Here is an 8,652-nt window from a genome sequence, read left to right as displayed (position 1 = left end):
TTTAAGAAAAGGTAAACATAATGATTAGATAGGTGTTGTAGCATGCTAGCTTAGAATGTTTGCATGGTTGCTTCCTGTGCATTCTGCTCCCTCTTAACATTCAGTGCTATCCAAGAGCTGGTTTTCCTCCTTTTGACTATAACAAAGCAGATGGAAAGTCAAATCCAAAAGGAAGATTCTGATTTCTAGGCTTGCAGGGCCAACTTTCCCATCTCGTAGACTAGAGGAGTTGGGGGAGGGTAGCACAAAAGTAGAGTATCTCCTAGAGCAAAGAGATATGGAAGAATAAAACCAGTGGTCTTTGAGGAGGGAAGGAGAAGGAATACCAATATACAACCACAAGTACCAATAAGCAGAGTGGAAAGAAAAGCAATTACCAAATGGATTGAAGAACTGGCATAACCTATGTCATCAACCTAAAGAAAACCTAGGGTTCAATAGTCTTGGGAACTTCCTAGCCCCTAAACAGGAGGAGGGGCATTTGGACACCTTGTATGAGGATGGAGGCATGCAGGAGAGCATCTTGCCCCTGACGAATGGGGAAGAGAACAGAACAAATTGGATATATCTCTATATTGGGACATCAACCGGCACACAGCTCCTGTTACAGAGGACAGTCAGTGCCCAATGCAAAAAGAACCCAAGATTTCAACCACTTATTTGTGAAACTAAAATCTTGCACAAGAGAGAACTTAGAGTTTACCCTTGAAAAACTACAACTTCCCAGAAAGAGATAGAAACAAATAAGAGCTGTTTTCAAAACAGAAACCTATCAATTAATAGTTGGTTTCTGCTTTTTACGTTTCTGTTTTCCTGATTATCTTCACTACCCACTGCCCTGGAAGAGTTAACTATAATATCAATTATTCAGGCATTGACAGTCTAATTTCCTTCCTTCATCCTACGTTTCTTGGGATTTCCCAAGGCCTCTTACCTACTTGTCATGTTAAAATAACACAAACAGAGTTTTGTGAGATCATTCAAAGCATGGCTTCCTCTTCACACCACCAAGGGCAATGAAACCACATGGAATGTCCCCATGTGACAAATTTGTGCTTTGCTGTGACTTATATAATTTGTATACACAGTAAACAGGAGATATCACAGCAAAGGTCAACCTTGCTGATACTACTGAAAGGTCTGTGTCTCAGCATCTTAATTTATTAGTGGCAAGTTCCTTGGAGCTGTGGATTTTATGTTGGGCAACTCCTCCTCCTTTTCCAAAAAAAAGACATCTGAACTCATTTGTTTACCTCTCTTTTCTTGCGAAATATTTTTCTCTACCACCTTTCTTTTTAACTTAGATCCCTGGAGCCTATCACCCAAGATCAGCAGCCTAAAGACCATGTTTAGTCTCTGTCCTGAGGTATTTGGGGTGGTGGCCAGAAGAGTGTCAAGAATGGTTTAGTTGAGCTGATGCTATGTATGGGAAAGTAATAGCAAAGACGGTAGCATGTTGTTAGAGCAGGTAGTCAGACAGACATGAACAGGGCAGGAGAGGGACCCCCACAACCAGGAATGTCAGGCAACCATCAGGGGATGGTCAAGAGGTTGTTAAACTGTTTCTCTAAAATAATAATTGGTTGCAGCCAGTGTCATGGAAAGGCAATCTTCCAAAAAAATAAAATAGAAAACTGAAGCCTGTGATCAGCAGCTTCTAGTTAAGATCTCAGGAGTTTGGTGAGCAGGCTCAAGAATGAGCACTGAGAGGCAAAATTGCAGAGTTTAACTGGTCTATAACCTTCTAGGAACACATGACTGGTAAGGGAAAAACACCTCAAATGAGCAAAAGCACAACTTCAGGAAACACACTCTGCATGTGGCCTCACCCCAGTGCTGCCAGGCCACTGTGCATATGGACAGCCTGCACAAAGGAAAAGTCAAGGGAGGAGAGACACAAATCCAAGAACCATGCCAGTGTATAAAACCCCAAGTCAAGTGTCAGACAGGGAACTTGGATCTCTTTACTTTTTTTTTATTATTATTATACTTTAAGTTCTAGGGTACATGTGCACAGCATGCAGGTTTGTTACATATGTATACATGTGCCATGTTGGTGTGCTGCCCCCATTAACTCGTCATTTACATTAGGTATATCTCCTAATGCTATTCCTCCCTCCTCCCCCATCCCCACAATAGGCCCCGGTGTGTGATGTTCCCCTTCCTGTGTCGAAGTGACCTCACTGTTCAATTCCCACCTATGAGTGAGAATATGTGGTGTCTGGTTTTCTGTTCTTGCGATAATTTGCTGAGAATGATGGTTTCCAGATGTATACATGTCCCTACAAGGGACATGAACTCATCCTTTTTTATGGCTGCATAGTATTCCATGGTGTATTTGTGCCACATTTTCTTAATCCAGTCTGTCACTGATGGACATTTGGGTTGATTCCAAGTCTTTGCTATTGTGAATAATGCCGCAATAAACATATGTGTGCATGTGTCTTTATAGCAGCATGATTTATAATCCTTTGGGTATATACCCAGTAATGGGATGGCTGGGTCAAATGGTATTTCTAGTTCTTTATCCTTGAGGAATCGCCACACTGTCTTCCACAATGGTTGAACTAGGAACTTGGATTTCTAAAGTTGCCTGCTTGGCCCTTTTCCAAGTGTACTTTACTTCCTTTCATTCCTGCTCTAAAAAAATTTTTTTGATGTCTAACCAAGTAACTGTTATGTATTTATTTGTATACAATAAAAGGGTCAAGAAAATTCTTTGTTGGGAATCACATCCATGTTGCTTTCACACGTAAATAAGTATTATTTTGAACAGGAGAACATTAGTTATGTCCTGATCAATGCAATACGTACTTTCTTTGGCAGGTATTTCCTCTGCTTTAATGGACAATTTCAGAAAGACATGTTAAGGGGGAAAAATCACATAATACTAAGGATCTGAGGGCCATAAACATCACATATGTTGAGTTTGCTTTTATTTTGTTTCCAACAGCTCTTAACCAATGTCCCTGGCTATAATATAGGTGCTAGATGCGTTGCAAATCCTCGAAAGTGTTTAAGATGAAAGAGCAATACACTTAAGATCTTCAAAAGTTTACATTAACAGAATAAGCATTAGCTCCTTTTAACACACACAACTAAATTGACAAATAAATGTGTCTACTTTTATATATGCCCATAAAGCAGACAGACTTAACATTGAAATTGACTATTTTAGATTTTCACTCCTTTAAGAGCTATCAATATAGACGCAAAAGATAGTTCACATTTGAAAAATTATCTATCTGAAGAATAGAACCCTTAAGAGGAAAAAGAACAAGTCATTTTACAAACTGCAACTGAAATAGGGGAGAGAGAGAAAAAAAAAAAAAACAAGTTAGATCAATGCGGCAACAAGCTTCCTGCCAAAACTTTTATTGGTGACATTTGAAAAACAATTTTCTTAAAATACTATTAATGAACAGTATGTTGTGTTTCTCTATTTTTACTAATAGTTACACTACAAACTAATGTTCAGCTCAAATAAATATGTAAGATATGAAATCAGATACTAATGTATCAACTTATTCTGCAGGATAAACCTCCCCTATACCAACCACAGGATTACAGTTTTTCTTCTGTTTAAAACTAGGATGTTCAGTAGAAATGGGGTTTCTATTTGCAGTATTATTACAAACCAGTTTCCTCTCACAAATAGCTAATATCTAAGACCATGACTCAAACTATCAAATAGGAATAGAAAGAGAACACTCAGTTTTGAACGCAAATAGAAAAAGCTCCTAAGAATCTTCTTTATAGGCCACTGCTTGCTTTCAGTAAAAATAACATTTTCTTAAAACTTTTCAATCTAATTTTTAATAGCTTGTACTTTTTAGCTACTGACAAAGCTTTTTTATTCCTCCTTAATCATTTGCTCAAGTGTTAAACGAGCTTAGTTTACCAAAGTAACAACTTTTTGTCTGTGGTATACTTCAAAAATTAGTCGCCCTACAATGTAGTGTCTTCAAATTAAACAGATGTATACAGTTAAAATAATTAGTGTAGTCTCTATAAAAAAATTCTGTTCTGGGATTTACATGTAGAGCTAATGTTTACTTCAGAATAAAACATTGACAAACAGGGAAGGCAGAGAATCAGAACTTTCACAGAGTTGTGCTTGACCATATCTTATAGACAAAGCAGAATTACAATGCATGCAACAAAAATGTTACAAGTTTTTTTTTTTTTTAAGTTGATAGTTACAAATATGGTACGTAACAATTTTCTACTTTATTTCAGTACAATTTTCAACATACAGTCTACTATTTCTCAAGATATTTGAAGACTTAAAACAAAATTTCTATGGACTACTTGCAAACAGTAAAATTTAAGTAAAATGCTTACATTCTTATTCGAAAACAAAAATCAGGTTAAAAAAAAATGGTGGGTGCAAGTTCTGCTCTGTTGTAATCTTACTTCGTATCTGTTATTCCTTTTCTTCCTTGCACCTGTCCTTCTTTTCTTCATTATATTCCACGGTCTCTTCTTTATCTCCAACAATCCCATCCCTTTGGTATCTGTCATGAGTCCATTTAGGACTGCTAACTGATTTTTTGAAGTTAAAGCGCCCTCTGCCACATTGAAAAGTACCACAACCTTTTCTTCTTTTGGCCCAATAATCCACACCATCATCTCTGTCGTCATGCAAGAAGTACTTTTTGCTCTTTGGGGTATACTCTGGATCCTATTCCTCTTCCTTCAGTCTCTTTTGAATGGTAGTATTTGAGTTGTTTGGACCAGTATTTGTGCCAGCAAAAACTCCTCTGGCTCTTCCTCTGCCTCTAATTCAAAAAAAGGTTCTTCATGGTCAGCTAATTCCTGCAAAACCTGAGTATTCTTCCATTTCATGGTGAGTTTTAAATTTTTCTTCTCTTTCCTTCTTACTCTCCTTTTCTTCTCTAGAACTGGGAGAAGAAGGTGATGCTGAAGAGGATGAAGATCGAGAATGATCTTGCTCTCTACTTTTATGTTTACTCTCATCTTTGTAAGATTTGTATTCCTTGTAATCTTTTGGAGTTTTTTCCTGCTTTCTTGATCCACTGGATTCCCTGGAGCCCTTGGAATCTCCCTGTTCTTTACTTCTTTCTTTTCTACGGCCATCAATGTCATGCCAAAAGTCAGCAGAGTCACACCTTAATTTTTATCTCCCTTTTGATTTGCTTCTTTAAAAACTCTCTCTTCCCCTGCTAAACGGGTATGCTTCCTCAGGGTACTTGGTGAGATGTCAATTCTTCTGTGTATTTCAGGGCTCTTTTGCTGAGTACTATGTTCTTCAGTGGCTTTCTGATGCGAAGTGAACCGCTCGTTTAGGGTCATTGCAGCTGACTTGAAGTATTGCTCTTCAACATGATGAACCAAGGACACAATGTGTTGAATAAATGACTCTGAAGTGCTGTTGCTGGCCTGTGGCAATTTAATGGGGTCAAAGATGGATCAGAATTCTTGCTCCTTCTTGACAGAATGGACAAGTGTACTAGCAAGCTGTCTTTAGTCAAGGAAGCAGGTCTGTTAGAATCATTAAGAGGAACACGTGCCATTTTGAGTCTGAATTCAGGATGATGAGAATCACTAACTATCATTTTGATCCTAAGTGGGTTTTCCTCTCTGAAAGTAGACTTTTCTCATGCATTCAGATTCTTGTGTAGAGGGGAACTGTAATCAAAGTGGTCTTTGAGCTTTTCAGACTTTACCTGCTCAGGTGACTGAGTTTCTTTCTTTACTGTTATTTCAGAATTTTTCTCTTCTTCTTTGTGCTTATCTTTTGTAGTGCTAGGCATTTCCACTACATATCCAGTCTGTTTAAGTTTACAATTTTTTCTTCTCTAAATCCATCACTTTCTCTATTGCCTTTCAGTGAAACTTTGGACTTGTACTTGAGTCCTTCCTCCTCAGTATTCCAGTGAGATGGAGTAGCAAAACTTTTACCCTGATCTGCGAGGACTGACTTCCTGAACTGTCTGTAATCCTCTGTCTCCTCTATGTCATCCCCTTCTGAATCATTAAACTTCTGTTTTCCAGACTCTTTATCAGTGAAGTAATCTAGAGCTTCCTGATCTTCCCATTCTCCCTCTGCCCTCCCTTTTTCTGATCCTGTCTCTTTTGAAGCCTCTTTATCACTGTTATTACCCCTAGCAAGCAGGAATACTCTAGACTCTTCATCTGTGAACCTTTTAAAGAACTTCCCAGTCTGAGTTTCCTGATCTCCACCATGAGGATAAAATGAGGAATGGCCCCTAGACTCATCTTTTGGAACATTCTGTGGTGCAATTGTCTTTGCAGGACTTCTTCGTGAAGGGATGTGATTAATTGGACTATTCTGAGAAGGATGATATCGACTATATCCATTTCCAACAGAACCAGAAACAGACCCTTCAGGACTGTGCTGAATGGAATGTGAATGCTGAGGAGGAGTATTTTTTGCAGAGTGAACCATACTGAGCATGGGAGGATCAGAGCAAGATGAACTCTGACTAGGTGGTGTAGCAATAGGTGAAGGACTATGGGGTGATCTGGGACTATTATCATAAGTTGAAAGGCCAGGCCAAATATCATCAGATGTGGCTGACGACTTATTAAATTCATTGATAGACTCAGATGGGTCATGCTCAAATGTATCTTTTGGTTCCTCCTGTGATTTACTTTTCAACAAATTCTCTTCTTGGGGTTCCCCTTCAGCTTTTTTGGTTTGTTTTTCCTGAGACCCTCATCTTGTCTTTTAGAAACAGGAGATTTGCTATATGGGGATGAAGAAGGAGAAGAGGATGATCTTGGAGACCTAGAAGATCTATATGACCAGCGAGATCTGCTTCTGGATCTTTGAGAGGAAACAGATCTTCTTTCTGGACTCCTGGAACGTGAACGACCTCATCTAGGACTCCTAGAGTGCCTTCTATTCCAGACAGGTCTATAACCACCTCAATGATATCTACCTCCTCCTCCTTGATAAAACCCTTTACCCCTTCCTCTGTACCCATAAGATTGTCTCATTCCCCTATGATTTCTGTAATCACGATGATAATCTCTAGAATACATACGATCTCTACTACGAGACCTTGAATATGTTCTGGAACGAGACCTAGAACTGTATTGCTTCTTTCTAGAATGAGATCTTGATCTATATCAAGAACTAGACTGTGATCCAGACTTTGACCTTGAAGAATGTGATCTAGAATTGGAGCAAACCATTTCTTTTTTCCTTGGGTTTATGCAGGATCAAGAAGTCAAGTGAAGCCTTTGAGATACTCTAAAAATACTTCCTGGAGAGAATGCTCTGAGAATTTAAACTCTAAATTCAAATTCCTGACACGCCAAATTGTGGCTCCTGGGATTTATCTCCATTGCAACTTAACAGTGGCCATTTCCCAACTCAAGAATGTGAGGAAAACCATAGAGGTACCTTTGACGCACTAGCTCGGCTCCGTCACTTCCTCCTGCTATAAAACTTTTTAATAAACTTTCACTCCTGCTCTAAAACTTGCCTCAATCTCTTCCTCTGCCTATGCCCTTCAGTCAAATTCTTTCCTCCTAGAAGGCAAGAACCAAATTGCTGCAGACCTGTACGTATTCACCACTGGTAACAGTGTGACATTATTTTCCTGTGGTTTCCACAGGAGCATATGGGAAAATACAATGCTCTCTGAGCTAGAAGATATGGGTTCTCTTCCTCAATCTACTACAAACCAGTTGTGGCCTCTAGAAAAGTGTGAAATTTCCCTAGGCTTCACGGAATCATATATATATTGAGCTAGAATAACCATCACATTTTGTAATTGAGACCCAGAGGCCTAAAGTGATTTGCTTGAACTCTTACTACTAGACAAAGGGAGAATAAATTCATTCCAAAGCACTTTAAGACTTAGAGGTGAGACACAGTATGATTCATTTAAAAAACAAATCTCTTGTTATTCTGCCAACAGCCCACTGCCTGAAGTCACATTGGGTATGAAGGCCAATTCCCTTAGTTATGAAACTTAGATAAATGTTTTGCTGCATGTGATAACAAATAAGTAACTTAATTATCTAAAATATGTTTAAATTTACCTAGGTTAACATTCAAGTAAAATATCCTGAAGACTGTGAGAAGGTTTCGAGTGCCCATGAAAAAACTGAACCACCAATGCACACATCACAGATTTCAAAATGGGAAAATGAATCATCAAAGGGAAAGAGTTCAAGAACAAAGTCTAAGATGATACTGAATTTTGATAGGCAGAAGCAGAAACTCTCAAGAAAACTAGAAATCATTATCAGAAAAGTAATAAAAAGAAAGTAACCAAAAAAAAAGCAATCAAAAAGACAGACAGAATCTACATTTGCTGGGCATTTACCATGTGTCAAGTATCATGTTTTATACTTTCTCATGTTTTTTCATACAATATTCGAAGCAACTTAAGAGGTTCAGATGGTCAACCTCACTTTGTAAATGAAAAACATATACTTAAGAGAGGTGAAGTGACTTGTCTAAGGTCACGGCTAGTATATGGTAGAGCCATTATTCAAATTCAGATTTGTCTGTATGATACAAAATACTATGGTTTTGTACTGTAACTCTCTTGCATTTAGAGCCGGAAAGGGTAGAACTGGTAAAAACAAAGAAAACATTGGTTTGACTTTTTTTATTTCTTGTTGATATTTCTATTAATAGCATACAGC

General features: G+C 38.2%; 1 pseudogene across 1 annotated transcript; it reads right to left on the bottom strand.

Annotated features, from left to right (window-relative positions):
* Positions 1 to 3,855: 3,855 nt before the first annotated feature.
* LOC105546267 lies at positions 3,856 to 7,185 on the bottom strand (annotated as a pseudogene). The gene is made up of 2 exons (XR_001007067.1): positions 4,793 to 7,185; positions 3,856 to 4,645 (listed from the first exon to the last, which is right to left on the bottom strand). The product of XR_001007067.1 is annotated as a bcl-2-associated transcription factor 1-like (transcript).
* Between the last annotated feature and the right edge of the window lie 1,467 nt (positions 7,186 to 8,652).

Source organism: Mandrillus leucophaeus, unplaced genomic scaffold (assembly GCF_000951045.1).
Source record: "Mandrillus leucophaeus isolate KB7577 unplaced genomic scaffold, Mleu.le_1.0 Scaffold352, whole genome shotgun sequence".
Lineage (NCBI taxonomy): Eukaryota > Metazoa > Chordata > Mammalia > Primates > Cercopithecidae > Mandrillus > Mandrillus leucophaeus.
This window is presented reverse-complemented; position numbering and strand designations above follow the sequence as displayed.